Here is a 15,932-nt window from a genome sequence, read left to right on the forward strand (position 1 = left end):
AAATAAACCCCCTGCTTTTGCATGAGACTTTGGTCTTGGTGTCTTTGAACGGCGCATCATTCTCCTGGACTTAACATTGGAGGTTCCACCGAGATATTCATGCCTGTTCAGGGACATCAACGCCTCACCTCGGGGTCCTGAGAACACCGGCGCCTAGGAGGTAAAATTTGCACTTGGTGTGGGCAATGTGACTGCCTTACGAGCCCGTGAGGTTTCTCGGTGGCGGCTGACAGACGTGTCTAGAGGGCCGCAGGTCACAGATCTGAGGGACGCCTCAGTGAGGTTTGGGGATCCCGAGGACGCTCGGGAGCCCTTCTGTATGTATGACCCTTAGTGGGGTATACATTTGTAAACTGCCCAAATATCGGGACCTAGGTCATATTCTGTTTGTCTGTCTGTCTGTTACTGTTTTGTGTGAGTTGTTTCTCCTTGTCTTGTGTGACTTGCTTTTATTGAGGAGCCCTAGGGAGAAGTGGCCAGAGGGGCCCTTCTCATCAGGGAGGAGGTCGGGCGAGGCCTCCTCAGCAGGGAACAGGAATCTTGGCTCCAAAGGAAACTCCACGGAGCTCCAAGGATCAATGCAAGTCCCAGTCGGGCTTTCCAAATTGGGCATGAGCCCTTCGAAGAGCCTTTCAGGTTGGTTTAATTTTATTTTGATCTCATTTTTTTAGTTTTGGTTTTATTTTTTGGCTTTCCACTTCTCTGGTTCATTTTCTCCTGTCTTTCTCTTCAAAACTGGAAGTTACTCAGTGAGGGAAAAATCCCTCCCAGTCCTGGAGAGGTGTGGAGTTCACTGGGCATGGCCCAGAGAGCAAAAGAAATTTGTAAATTTTAAAGTGAGAGTGAAGACCGGTCAGTGTGAGTGGTGAAGTGCTTGGCAGAATATGTGGGGAATTTGTGTGATAACTGATTTCTTGACTGTTATTATCTATTGCCTTTTCTCAGTCAACCATGGAGCAGGCTCAGACTGCTCAGTCCAAGGTCTCTTGCTGGCGAACTTCCCAGAGGTGCAAAAATTGGTGTTGAGTGTTGTTATTTTCTGTCTCATTGTGTTTTTGTATTTCAAGGCAGGCTCTGTTAGGGACAGGGCAAAGTGGTGGTCGCAAACTCTGCCTCTTTGCTGGCCAGCAGGACTTAAATTTGTCCTGGAGGGGCTGGACTTTGTGACTAAACACCTCAGCCAAAAGGTAAAAATCAGAAATATCTTGAGAGCTGCCGTCTTGTTGCTTCTAGCTGGGAAGCTAAGAAATTAGTCAGTTAAAAAAATTCTTTACTGGAGCTTATCCAAGAAAGGGAAACTTACCAAACTCCCTCCCCTCCCTGGTTTACATATCGAAGAAGAAATTGGGAGTGGCTGGGAGTTCAGAAGAAAAAAAAATTGGGTCTTTAAAATCTCTTTGAGAAATTCCTCTGACTTAAAGGTTTCTTAGAATGAATAATTTGGTGGGAAATGTTGCAAATTATTGTAATTAACTTTTCTGATGAAACTGAGTTCTAATACAGACTGGAAAATGCCACCTGCCATAAGGAATTTCACCAACTCTAAGAAATTATCAATCAGTTCAGAGACAGGTTCCAACAGCATTGTAATGTGGGAATAATACAAATTTATATATTTCTATTTCTGTTAAAATAATATTAATTTTAAGAGGCCAAAATTGTGTGAAAAATGCTGTGGTTAGCATTTTGATTATATTTTTAATCTTGTGAACGCTTAAATATTGTTGAAATACCTAAATCTAGATAACAATATGAAATGTAATGTGGTTTTAAGGTCTTAATGTAAAAATGCCTAAATTGTCTTTACTAAGTGTAATAGAAAAAATTTGGTCCTGTCAGATAAAAGTAATTCTAGCAATTTGTTTTCTAATTGGGAAAAATAAAAGAAATAAAAGTTTTAGGTATTTGTATAAAGTGCAGACCTTTTAAAATTGAAGTAAAATTAGTCATATTTAATATCTCTAAGGTTTTTATAACTTAAGTTATACTGTAGTGCTTGGATGGTTACAATACCTGCTGAAGTTACATCTTGTAAAGCTTAAGTAACTTGGTAACTGGAATTTAAGATATAACATATCTGGACACTCATAAATTTGGCATTTTAATCAATAAACAGGGTAAATTTGTAGTAAACTCATTTGGACCTATGATAAGTTATAAAGCAGTAAAAAATGTAAAATAAATTTTTAGAAACTGCAAAATGCTATATTTGCAAAAAAAGAACCATTTTAAATAATGTACTAAGTTGTTCAGAAAAATAAAGTAATTAAAATTGAGTGGAAGGATCAGACTTTAAGAACTATAACTTCTCTAGATTGTAAATTTAAAATACTTTTAAGAAAATTTATGTTTTGCTTTGGTCTAAAAATTTTGTCAAATCTGGCATATAGGAATTTTAAAATGAAATACATAAAATATATCAAATATTATTTATATAGGAGAATATGTGGTTATGCAAAATGAAAAGATATAAATTTAATACTGGGAAAAAATAATAAAACTCTGAGAAAGAGTAGCCAGTTAGAAAAACTGAAGGAAATTTGTAGAGTGAATTTAAAAAGGAAAAATTTAAGAATGTGTAAAAGGAACTAAGATGTACTAAGAAAGAAACTATCAGATTAAGTTGGATTATTATTGTTGTTGTTATTATTATTATTAAAATGCCTCTAACTCAGGAATTAGCCAATGTTTTGTGCAAAAGAATTTTGAATGTTTTAAACCATGTTATAGTGTTCATATGTTGTTGGGTGAAAATAGAATAATAATGAGGTATTATAAACAACTAATATATATATATAAAGGATTTAAAAGAAAATAATCAAGAATTTAAAATATTGAGGTTCAGTTTAAAGGTTTTTTTTAAAAAATATATAGTGATTGTTAATTGTAAATTTTTTAAAAAAAAGTCTAAAGTCTGCCAGAAAATTTTGTAAAATATAAATTGCTGGTGTCTAAAATGTTTTCTGCTTTAAACTGAGTCCAAAAAAATAAGCAAACTTCTACTCTCTGTATGTAAAATTATTTGTTGCCAAGAATATTAATATGTGTATCACAAGGAGCTTTGTGAATATAGTCATGGTTTAAAGGATTAATAATAATATGAAAAATCTTATTGTAAAAGCCTCCAGACAATAATCAGGTTTAAAATTTTCTGTGCAAAATTAAGTAACATTTGTTTTTTTCTCTCTTCCTAGCACCTTTTAATATCATTTTTATGTCATGGCATCAGTTTGCTTTGCATGAAATACAAACAGGTAAATTTCCTCTCTGCATGAGGAGTAATCCCCGTGCAAATAGGAAATCTTAAAATTAGTAAGGGGACCCCAAAGCCCTCTTTTGGGGAAATAATCAGGCTTAAGGTGGTGTGATGAGCAGGCACCTTTAGGCATCTGGCTAACAAAACCAGGAAGACATCAAGATGAATAGCCTGAAAAAGGAAATGGGAGATTTCTGAACCTGCACTAACTGGCCACGGCCACTCTCACCCTCACCCTCAGTCTCAAGAAAGGACTTGAGGTCAGAGTCTCTTCCAACCCTGAAGAGGAGTGGAACAGGCTACCTCTAGGAAAATCCTGCAGTGGGTGAGAAGACAACAGCCATCCGAGAACCAACTCGTTCTTACATCAGCCTAGCCTAAGTGACTGTGACGGTGACAAACCTGCTGTGTCCCCACCCTATCCTCAAAAATTCTCTGTGAGTATTGGGAGTGCCCCAAATGGAGATTTCTCCAGTAGTATTGTGTTTATGCAAAGGAAAGAGCCAAAATTTTTTCAAATATCTGGTAAGGTACAGGGTGGAGGTGGAGAGAAAAATAATTTTTATAATTAAAATAAAGTAACCTATGTGTGAAAGCATTCTCATTAATTGTACTGAAATAGATCATAAATTATAAATGCAAGCATTAGTCTAACTAAAAATAATTCAGAGCTGTTTGTTAATAATGCTATGATGCTTTGATTTCTGTTGTTTAACTTGTGTTATCATTAATTGTTACACGTCAGGTGTAAGAGACGATTCTCTTAGATACAGAACAAGTAAGAAACCCCCCGGGAACCTCTTCATAAGTCTTTTTCAGATACTTCTCAGAAGCCCACAGCCCGGGTGGTCAGTGGCCTGGACGGACTATCTGAGACCTCAAAGGACGCCCCCTGCATATCCATCTGACTCAACTTCCTGGACCGGGGCAAAATGAAGATCACCTACTGTACCAGATGACAGCATGGGACTGTAAAACCACCGGTCAGGCATACTGGAAGCTCCCTTCCAGTTGGGACTGGATTGTGATAACCAGATTAATAGTGAATCACACTTTTTGAAGAACAGCTGGGGAAGAGGGCATAAAAAGAAATTGTGTGCTAATTCAGAAGCTGCCCAGAGTGCTATATTATAATTCTGATTCCTCTAAGGCAAGGTTTAGTAGCTGCTCCACCTGGTACCCTCGAGAACTGGTTTCCCTCACCCTGGCAGTCATCCTAGGGACGGGGGTAGCTGCTGAAATTAAAACAGGAACAACTGCGCTCTTAAGGGGGGGGGATCAAATCAGTCAGCTTGAAACAGCCGTCAGGCAAGACCTAAAAGAAATAAAAACTTCAGTTCAAGCTCTCAAAGACTCGCTAACTTCCCTGTCAGAAGTTGTGCTCCAGAATAGAAGAGGGTTAAATTTCCTCTTTTAACAGGAAAGTGGGCTATGCGTGGCCCTCAAAGACACTGGGGTCGTACAGGCATTTATAGAGAGACTTAAAGAAAGGCTAGACAAAAGGGAAAAAAATCCCGGGTTCAAGACAATTAGTTTCAGTCATGGTTCAAGCAGTCCCCCTGGCTAACAACTCTAATATCTGCCATTACAGGCCCACTTGTGCTTCTGCTGCTACTACTGACTATTGGGCCTTGCATCATTAATCGTCTAGTTACTTTCATTCAAGAACAAGTAGGGGCCGTAAAATTAATGATTATTAGGCAGAAGTATGAGGCAATTAATCAAACAACCCAAGATCTCTAGGATTAGAGATCAAACAAAAGAAAAGGGGGGATGTAAAGGAAAAGTTTCGCCTGGGTTTGCTAACTGCCCTGATCACCTACCCCTTCACAATTCTGAATTTAAGTTTCCCCTGAGTTTCCTGACTGCCCCTGATCACTCACCCCCTTTCACAATGTGGGAACATGTAGACCCAGTTATAGTTTAACTTTCTTTCTGTTCCTACATGGTTTTAACCTGGTCATGTTAACGCTGTAAGCTTGCACCTGCACCTTACAAAAATGTGATTGAGCAAATGCCAGATGTCATGTACATCCTAAAGCAAATCAATCTACTGTACTTTCTATTGTTTGAAATATTATACAGCTTGTAAGCTCATGGCTCAGGGCTGGCAGTTTCTGGCTTATGCTGGATTCTAGACAGCCCCTGCATATGCTTGTAAAAGAAAATAAACCCCTGCTTTTGCATGAGACTGTGGTCTTGGTGTTTTGAACGGCACATCATTCTCCTGGACTTAACAATGGAAAGTGGCACTGTTTATTCAATTGAAATGTAACTCACATCCACTAAGAAATAAATTCATAATACTTAATAAGAGCTGAGTTATTCTCTGCTTTATTTTAGCAGAATAAGATGGTAAAATGGGTAAAGGTGATATATTTTATAGTGTGGTGGTGGGTGTAACTTGAGTGAGACATATATGTAGCTGTATTTCTCAAAATCTGTATTCCTAAAATCTATAGAATTATAAATCTATGATACATCCTTAATATTGTTTACTTTGTAAATTAAAATTTTTGAACTTCCTTAATGATCCATAATTAAAAACCAAATTGCAGTCTTCTGTGAAGTACAGTGAATATAATAAAAATAACTTTCAAAAGAAATGGCATACAACAGAAAGAAAATGTATGTTGATGTATATTATTATGTATTATCATATTCAGTATTTATCATTTATAGCATGGTAGAAAAGAACAACTTCAAACTTAAATTCAAAGTAGGACAGATAATCTCTAAATAAGAGAGTCTTCCAAAATTTTAAAGAGAGTTTAAAGGATTAGCCAATACTTTTTAAGCAATTTCACTTGAGGAAAGGGAATATATGGAAGGCTATGTGGAAATGCTTTTTGAGCAATTAAGTTGCATTGCCTTTCTTTTTACCCTTGTAGCTACATCACCTTAATTTTTAAACAGGCATTATAAATAGTAACATTTTTGTTATGTTAATATTTAAACATTTTTGAATTTTGGAAATAAGATAGATAAATTGTTTAAAATCAGAATGACTAAAACAGTGTTTTATTTGGGTCACTGTGATTTAGAGTTTGACTAATTCTAAATGCCAATTGCCCTTTTTAATCCCCAAACTTTGACTGTGAATAACTTACACTAATAAAGGTCTGATTTATAAATTGCTACTGTTCAATTTCCCTAATTGGATGAAAAATTGGGGAAAATGCGGTACTTTATCCAAAACTTCAAGAAGGGAAAGTGCTTATTTTTCCTGAGGAGTTTCTCACAGACAAGACCCAGGCTTTGTAGGTGCCCAACATTTTAATGGTCATTATGTCAATGTTAGGCTATAAGGTCCCATTGCACTAAAAGATTTGTATGTTCCTATCTCTATTAGGTAAGAACTTGTTCACATGTATAGTATTTTCCCACTTTAATGTTCCTATGCAAAAAAGGAATAATGCCACGTGGCATTATTGGCGCAAATGGGGGCCGCAAGAACAAGTCCAACAATCCCCATGACTTGGTTCAAACATAAGCATTAAACTGAGGAAGTCTTCTACCAGAATTCCTTATTGAACAGCTCACAAAGTGAAGAACAGACAAAAAGTGGGGGAAAACCCTTTTATGTCTTTTGAAATAGTTGGGGGTATTAAATCCAGTGCACCACTTTGGTCTGTGAATTGGACTGTGCAGTACTGAAGTTAAAAAGGGTAAATGTGGGGTAATGATGGCTGGGGGTGAGGGAGTTAAGGAATAAAAAAGAGCGTTGTAGGGGTATGGGAAAGGGAAGAATAGAAGATGGACATTCTGTACATATATAACATACCTTAATTATAGGGAATACAATAAATATACACTGTGTGCACAGGGGCACCAGCCCCTGCGAAGTTTTGAAAATGGAGCACTGTGAGAAGTTGCCAGTGACTTCCTTAGCGCATCTCAGCAACTCTGAGTATCCCCCAAGCTAGAGACCCACCTTTTTCTGGCCGCCTGGGCTGGCACCAGGGGAAGGCCTGGAGATAGGGGGAAGAAGAGGGGACAGCTGGGGTCCTGCCAATGCTCCCAACACACCAAAGCTAGGGAGGCCTTCGAACTGGGTCTCCCCAAACCCTATGCTGCTAGAGCTAGCCTCCAGACCAAGAAAGGATTCGGTAGAGAATCATAAACCAGACATTTGCCAGCCCTCCTCCCTGTGCCCTTCACCCCCTAGTGCTGGGGGAGGGGCGGGAAGCCAGGATAAAAGGGCCTTTGGCATGCTGGCAAAAACTCCTGGCTCCCAGGAAGTAGAGATCCCTCAAGAGCTGGAAGCCCTGAGGTTCAAAGCCCCCACCCAAACCCTCCCTCCAGAGCCAGGTGGGAAATGGGGAAAGCCTGGGGTAACCTTTAAGCTCCTCATGGGGACTCACCTCACTGGCTCCCTGGCTGTGTGGCCCAGGGGTAGCCCTGGAGTTCCTGAGGAAGGAGGTGGAAGGGTGCTGGGGTGACCAAAGCCCCGCACCCCTCCTAGGTCAGGCTAAATAGGCCTTTGGCACAAACCCCATGCTGGCAAAAACTCCAATACTTTTTACTTTTATTAAATAAATTTTATATTGGCAGATTTTATCTATCATCTAAATAATAAGATGTATTAGCACAGGAATTTTTTTTGTTTTAGAGCCACATCCAGGTGTTCAGGGGTTACTAAGGTTCTCCACTCAGGAGCCTCACCTGGCCACACTTGAAGTGACAACATGGAATACAGGGGACAAACCCAGATCAGCCACATGCAAGGCAAATGCCCTACCCAGTGTATTATCTCTATAGTGCAACACAGAATTTAAAAAATAGTCAGGACTAGGAAGGCGTAATTACTACAATTTGATCTAAGTACTAAATAAAATTTAATATGATACTTAATATTGAAGTTGAAAACTTGTTTAGATGAGCATAGACATTATGTAGTATTAAATTATTTAAATTTCTTTACATAGGTCAGAAACATAGCAATTATAACAAATTGACTTTTCTTGATTTTTTTTTTTTTAAGATTATTTTTTTTTCTCTTTATTTGGATATCTTGATTACATAAATGATTGTGATAAGGTTTCAGTCCTATAAAGATCACCCCTCTTCACCAGTGCAACATTCCCGCCACCAAAGTCCCAAATCTCCCTCCATCCCACCCCACCCCCACCTGTACTCCAGACAGGCTTTCCAGTTCCCTCATTCATTCACTTGATTATGGTAGTTCTCAGTGTAGTTATTTCTATAACTGTGCTCATCACTCTTGTGGTGAGCTTCATGGAGTGAGCTGGTGTTCCAGCTCTCCTCTAATTGTCTCTGAGGATTGTTACAAAAATGACTTTTATTTTTCTTAAGACCCATAGATGAGTGAGACTATTCTGCGTCTCTCTCTCTCCCTCTGACTTATTTCACTGAGCATGATAGATTCCATGTACATCCATGTATAGGAAAATTTCATGACTTCATCTCTCCTGACGGCTGCATAATATTCCATTGTGTATATGTACCATAATTTCTTTAGCCATTCGTCTGTTGAAGGGCATCTTGGTTGTTTCCAGAGCCTGGCTATTGTGAATAGTGCTGCAATAAATATAGGTGTGAGGAAGGGGTTTTTGTATTGTATTCTTGTGCTCCTAGGGTATATCCCTAGGAGTGGAATAGCTGGGTCGAATGGGAGCTCAATTTCCAGTTTTTGAAGAAACCTCCATATCGCTTTCCATAGAGGCTGTACTAGACGGCATTCCCACCAGCAGTGGATAAGAGTTCCTTTCTCTCCACATCCCCGCCAGCACTGATTGTTCTCATTCTTTGTGATGTGCGCCAATCTCTGTGGTGTGAGGTGGTATCTCATCGTTGTTTTGATTTGCATCTCTCTGATGATTAGTGACGAGGAGCATTTTTTCATGTGTCTTTTGGCCATTTGTATTTCTTTTTTATCAAAGTGTCTGTTCATTTCTTTTCCCCATTTTTTGATGGGATTAGATGTTTTTTTTTTGTAAAGTTCTGTCAGTGCCCTGTATATTTTGGATATTAGCCCCTTATCTGAAGGATGTTGGGTGAATAGTTTTCTCCCACTCAGTGGGTGACTCTTGTATCCTGGGCACTATTTCTTTTGAGGTGCAGAAGCTTTTCAGTTTAATGTATTCCCATCTGTTAATCTCTGCTTCCACTTGTTTGGAAAGTGCAGTTTCCTCCTTGAAGATACCTTTAGTCTCAATGTCATGGAGTGTTTTACCGACATGTTGTTCTATATACCTTATGGTATCTGGTCTGATATCAAGGTCTTTAATCCATTTGGATTTTACCTTCGTACATGATGTTAACTGGGGGTCTATGTTCGCTTTTTTGCAAGTCACTAACCAGTTCTGCCAGCACCACTTGTTGAAGAGATTTTCTCTGCTCCACTTAGGATTTCTTGCTCCTTTGTCAAAAATTAGGTAATTGTATGCCTGGGGAATGTTCTCTGAGAACTCAAGCCTATTCCACTGATCTGAGGGTCTGTCTTTATTCCAATACCATGCTGTTTTAATAACTATTGCTTTGTAGTACAGTTTAAAGTTGGGGAAAGTAATGCCTCCCATTTTCCTTTTCCCTAGGAGTGCTTTAGCTATTCGAGGATGTTTATTGTTCCAGATGAACTTCATAAGTGTTTGATCCACTTCTTTGAAGAATGTCATGGGTATTTTTAAGGGGATCGCATTAAATCTGTATAATGCTTTGGGGAGTATTGCCATTTTAATGATGTTAATCCTGCCAAGCCATGAGCAGGGTAAGTGTTTCCATTTCCGTGTGTCCTCTCTTATTTCTTGGAGCAGGGCTTTATAGTTTTCTTTGTATAGGTCCTTCACGTCTTTGGTCAAGTTGACTCCAAGATATTTGAGTTTGTGTGGCACTATTGTGAATGGGATTGCTTTCCTGACTTCCATCTCCTCCTTATTATTATTGGTGTATAAAAAGGCCATTGATTTCTGTAGGTTGATTTTGTAGCCTGCCACCTTGCTATATGAATCTATTATTTCTAGAAGCTTTTTGGTGGAGTCTTTAGGGTTTTCTAAGTAGAGTATCATATCATCTGCAAACAATGAGAGTTTGACTTCTTCCTTTCCTATCTGAATTCCCTTGATATCTTTTTCTTGCCTGATCGCTATAGCAAGAACTTCCAGTACTATATTGAAGAGGAGTGGTGAGAGAGGACAGCCTTGTCTTGTACCCGAATTTAGAGGAAAGGCTTTTAGTTTTTCTCCATTGAGGATAATATTTGCCATTGGCTTGTGGTAGATGGCTTCAACTAGATTGAGAAAGGTTCCTTCCATTCCCATCTTGCTGAGAGTTTTGATCAAGAATGGGTGTTGGACCTTATCAAATGCTTTCTCTGCATCTATTGATATGATCATGTGATTTTTATTTTTCTTGTTGTTGATGTTGTGTATGATGTTAATAGATTTACGGATGTTAAACCATCCTTGCATTCCTGGGATGAAGCCTACTTGGTCGTAGTGTATGATCTTCTTGATGATGCATTGGATCCTATTTGCCAGGATTTTGTTGAAGATCTTTGCATCAGCATTCATCAGGGATATTGGTCTGTAATTTTCTTTTTTGGCAGCATCTCTGTCTGGTTTTGGTATCAAGGTAATGTTGGCTTCATAAAAGCTGTTTGGGAGAGTTCCCTTTTTTTCAATTTCATGGAAGAGTCTGGCTAGGATTGGTAGTAGCTCCTCTTGAAAGATTTGAAAAAATTCATTAGGAAAACCATCTGGGCCTGGGCTTTTCTTTTTTGGTAGATGTTTGATTACAGTTTCAATTTCCTCAGTAGTGATGGCAGTGTTTAGATATGCTACATCCTCCTTACTTAAATGTGGAAGGTTATAAGTGTCCAAGAATTTTTCCATTTCTTCTAGGTTCTCATGTTTTGTAGCATAAAGTTTCTCAAAGTAGCCTCTGATTATCCTTTGGATCTCTGCAATTTCTGTTGTGATCTCCCCCTTTTCATTTCTGATACGGGTTATCAGATTTCTCTCTCTCTCTTTCTTTGTGAGTTTTGCCAATGGTCTATCAATCTTGTTTATTTTTTCAAAGAACCAGCTTCTGCTTTCGTTGATCTTTCGGATTGCTTTTTGGTTTTCCACTTCATTGAGTTCCGCTTTCAGCTTTATTATTTCCTTCTGTCTCCCTATTTTTGGTTCATTCTGTTGGTCATTTTCTAATTGTTTAAGCTGCGCCATTAAGTTATTCAGGTATGCTCCTTCTTCCTTCCTGATGTGTGCTTGTAGAGCTATAAATTTTCCTCTCAGGACTGCTTTTGCTGTGTCCCATAGATTCTGGCAGTTTGTGTCTTCATTATCATTTGTTTCCAGGAAAGTTTTGATTTCCTTTTTGATTTCATCTCGGACCCACTGGTTGTTCAGTAGCAGGGTGTTTAATTTCCAATTGTTAAAGTTTTTCTTCTGTGTGGCTTTGTAGTTCACATCTAATTTCAGAGCCTTGTGGTCAGCAAAGGTAGCCTGCAAGATCTCTATCCTCTTGATTTTATGGAGGTATGTTTTATGTGTCAGCATGTAGTCTATTCTGGAGAATGACCCATGTACATTGGAAAAGAATGTGTATCCAGGTTTTTTGGGATGGAGTGTCCTGTATATATCTACTAGTCCTCTTTCTTCCATAACACTTTTCAGGGCTAGTATGTTTTTGTTGGGTTTCAGTCTGGTTGACCTATCAAGTGTTGATAGGGCTGTGTTGAAGTCTCCCACAATGATTGTGTTATTATTGATTTCTTCTTTCAGATTTGTCAGTAATTGTATTAGATAATTTGCTGGTCTCTCATTGGGTGCATATATGTTTAATAGTCTGATTTCTTCCTGTCGCACATATCCCTTGATTAGTACATAGTGTCCATCTTTGTCCCTTACCACTTTTCTGAGTATAAAGTTGGTGTCATCTGATATTAATATGGCCACCCCAGCTTTTTTCAGGGTGTTGTTTGCTTGGATAATTTTCTTCCAACCTTTGATTTTGAGTCTATGTTTGTTCTGACTATTCAGATGTGTTTCTTGTAGGCAGCAGAAGGTTGGATTCATCTTTTTGACCCATTTTGCCACTCTGTGTCTTTTAATTGGTGAATTTAGTCCATTGACATTGAGGGAGATGATTGTCATAGGATTTAATGTCATCTTTGTAGATAAGTTTGCTGTGTTTGTTGGTCTCTCTTGTCTTAGAGTAGACCTGTCAGTTTTTCCTTTAAGGCTGGTTTATCTTCTGTGAAGTTTCTGAGCTGTTGTTTATCCGTGAAGCTGTGTATTCTTCCTCCAAACCTGAATGTGAGTCGGGCTGGGTGCAGTATTCTTGGGGAGGCATTCATTTCATTCAATCTTGTCACAATATCCAAGCACTGTCTTCTGGCCTTGAGAGTTTCTTGTGACATGTCTGCTGTAAGTCTTAGGGATGCTCCTTTGAATGTAATTTCCCTATTTGATCTTGCTGCTTTCAGTATTCTATCCCTATCTATGGGATTTGTCATTGTAACGAGGATGTGTCTTGGGGTGTTTTTCTTTGGGTCTCTTTTAGCTGGTATTCTTCGGGCATGCAGTATTTGATTGCATGTAGGCTTTAACTCTGGGAGTATCTCTTTGATGATGTCTTTGACAGTTGATTCTTCTTGGAGATCTCCTTCCTGGGTTTCTGGGACTCCAATGATTCTTATGTTGTTTCTGTTGAGTTTATCAAAGACTTCTATTTTCATCTCTTCGCATGCCTTGAGTACATTTTCCATTGCCTGTTCGTTTGTCTTAATGTTCTTTTCCAATTTCTTCTGTTGTGTTGAGCTTTTCTGCATCTCATCTTCCAGTACTCCGATTCTCTCCTCAGCTGCTGATACCCTGTTGGCGAGGCTATCCATTGTGGTTTTCAGTTGAGCAACCGTATTTTTCAGATCTGTTATTTCAGTTTGGAGTTTTCTGATTTCTGTTTTTGTGTTCTCTTCAGATCGATCTATGCTCTTTTTGAGGTCTACAAACATATTCCATATTTCTACTCTAAACTCCTTATCTGAAAGGTTAATCAGGTGGTTGTAATTTATTAGATCAACCGAGCTTTCGTCTTCATTCTCTATGGATGGTGTTTGCCTGCGAGTTTTCCCCATTGTCACGCTTGTAGTGTGGTTTTTCCTGCGTGTTGTGGTGGGGTTCATTGATTAGGAAGAGTTCGCGGCTGCAAAGGGAAGCGAAGCGGCTGAGCGCTTCTGTTGCCTCTAGTTGCAAGTCCTCAGAGTGAACAAAGGCAGGGCAAGGTAGAGCGATCCCGCAGCCCCAGAATGCAGCTGCTCACCAGCTTCAAAATGCAGTTTTTTAGGGGTGCACTCCCTAGGCCCCTGAGGAAACCTTCGGAAGTTCAGAAGCACAGTTTCAGGCAGACAGAGATAGGAGTTTTCCCCGAAGTCCTCAGAGTAAACAAAGGCAGGGCAGGGCAAAGCGATTCCGCGGCCCCACAATGCAGGCACTCACCAGCTTCAGAATGCAGTGTTTTTGGGGGTGCGCTCCCTAGGCCCCTGAGGAAACCTTCGGAAGTTCAGAAGCACAGTTTCCGGCAGACAGAGATAGGAGTTTTCCCCGAAGTCCTCAGAGTGAACAAAGGCAGGGCAGGGCAAAGCGATTCCGCGGCCCCACAATGCAGGCACTCACCAGCTTCAGAATGCAGTGTTTTTGGGGGTGCGCTCCCTAGGCCCCTGAGGAAACCTTCGGAAGTTCAGAAGCACAGTTTCAGGCAGACAGAGATAGGAGTTTTCCCCGAAGTCCTCAGAGTGAACAAAGGCAGGGCAGGGCAAAGCGATTCCGCGGCCCCACAATGCAGGCACTCACCAGCTTCAGAATGCAGTGTTTTTGGGGTGCGCTCCCTAGGCCCCTGAGGAAACCTTCGGAAGTTCAGAAGCACAGTTTCAGGCAGACAGAGATAGGAGTTTTCCCCGAAGTCCTCAGAGAACAAAGGCAGGGCAGGGCAAAGCGATTCCGCGGCCCCACAATGCAGGCACTCACCAGCTTCAAAATGCAGTGTTTTTGGGGGTGCGCTCCCTAGGCCCCTGAGGAAACCTTCGGAAGTTCAGAAGCACAGTTTCAGGCAGACAGAGATAGGAGTTTTCCCCGAAGTCCTCAGAGTAAACAAAGGCAGGGCAGGGCAAAGCGATTCCGCGGCCCCACAATGCAGGCACTCACCAGCTTCAGAATGCAGTGTTTTTGGGGGTGCGCTCCCTAGGCCCCTGAGGAAACCTTCGGAAGTTCAGAAGCACAGTTTCCGGCAGACAGAGATAGGAGTTTTCCCCGAAGTCCTCAGAGTGAACAAAGGCAGGGCAGGGCAAAGCGATTCCGCGGCCCCACAATGCAGGCACTCACCAGCTTCAGAATGCAGTGTTTTTGGGGGTGCGCTCCCTAGGCCCCTGAGGAAACCTTCGGAAGTTCAGAAGCACAGTTTCAGGCAGACAGAGATAGGAGTTTTCCCCGAAGTCCTCAGAGTGAACAAAGGCAGGGCAGGGCAAAGCGATTCCGCGGCCCCACAATGCAGGCACTCACCAGCTTCAAAATGCAGTGTTTTTGGGGGTGCGCTCCCTAGGCCCCTGAGGAAACCTTCGGAAGTTCAGAAGCACAGTTTCAGGCAGACAGAGATAGGAGTTTTCCCCGAAGTCCTCAGAGTAAACAAAGGCAGGGCAGGGCAAAGCGATTCCGCGGCCCCACAATGCAGGCTCTCACCAGCTTCAGAATGCAGTGTTTTTGGGGTGCGCTCCCTAGGCCCCTGAGGAAACCTTCGGAAGTTCAGAAGCACAGTTTCAGGCAGACAGAGATAGGAGTTTTCCCCGAAGTCCTCAGAGTGAACAAAGGCAGGGCAGGGCCTTCTTGATTTTTTTGATAATTCCATTTGTCATTTCTTTAAGCTCTGATGGAGCAAGAAATATTAAATAAATGAGCATATGCCATACTTACCTGGCAGGGGAGATACCATGACCACGAAGGTGATTTCCCCAGGGCATACTTATCCATTGCACTCCGGATGTGCTGACCCCTGCGATTTCCCCAAATGTGGGAAACTCGACTGCATAATTTGTGGTAGTGGGGGAATAAAAAATTAGCATATGCCTGCAAAAGGGTCAGGCTGGGAGAAGGGACATTCCTGGAGGGAAGGTCACACTGGTATTTGGACTAATGATGGAATACTGTATGCCTAAAACAAGTGATTAATAAGTCTATTATGACAAACAAGACTGTTATGTTTAATAATCATGGCGCCTTAAAATATTTTGAATGTACATCAAAAGATATGATTCACAAGCTAAAGATAAATAGCTTCTACTTGCAGGTAGCTTATGTTTCAGTGTATGGAATCCAATATTATGAATCAAATAAAAAGTGAAGAAAAGAACCAGATAAAGGGTACAGGAGAACTCAGTTTAAAGAACTTTATTTTAATTAAAGTATAAAGAATATTTGACATATATAATTAAAATGTGTAAAGGATACTATTTTGTGTTTTAGTAAGTTCTTGAAATGCAATATATTACTTCAAAATGTAACATAGAAACAGCCAATTGTGCATTCCTTTTCCTGACAAAATTATTCAAATGCCATGTTACATTATAGCAAAGAAACAATATAAACCAATTATGTATTAATTACTTTAACATTTTTTGTCTTAAATGCAGTGTGTTGTTACAAAGTGGAAATAAAAACAAACT

General features: G+C 40.2%; 1 non-coding gene across 1 annotated transcript; it reads left to right on the forward strand.

The window, feature by feature from the left end:
- Positions 1-15,175: 15,175 nt before the first annotated feature.
- Positions 15,176-15,341, forward strand: LOC125999956 (U1 spliceosomal RNA). Its single transcript, XR_007492379.1, has one exon. It is a non-coding gene; the product is annotated as a U1 spliceosomal RNA (small nuclear RNA).
- The last annotated feature ends 591 nt before the right edge of the window (positions 15,342-15,932 follow it).

The sequence above is a fragment of the Suncus etruscus genome, chromosome X (assembly GCF_024139225.1).
Source record: "Suncus etruscus isolate mSunEtr1 chromosome X, mSunEtr1.pri.cur, whole genome shotgun sequence".
NCBI classification, from domain to species: Eukaryota; Metazoa; Chordata; class Mammalia; order Eulipotyphla; family Soricidae; genus Suncus; species Suncus etruscus.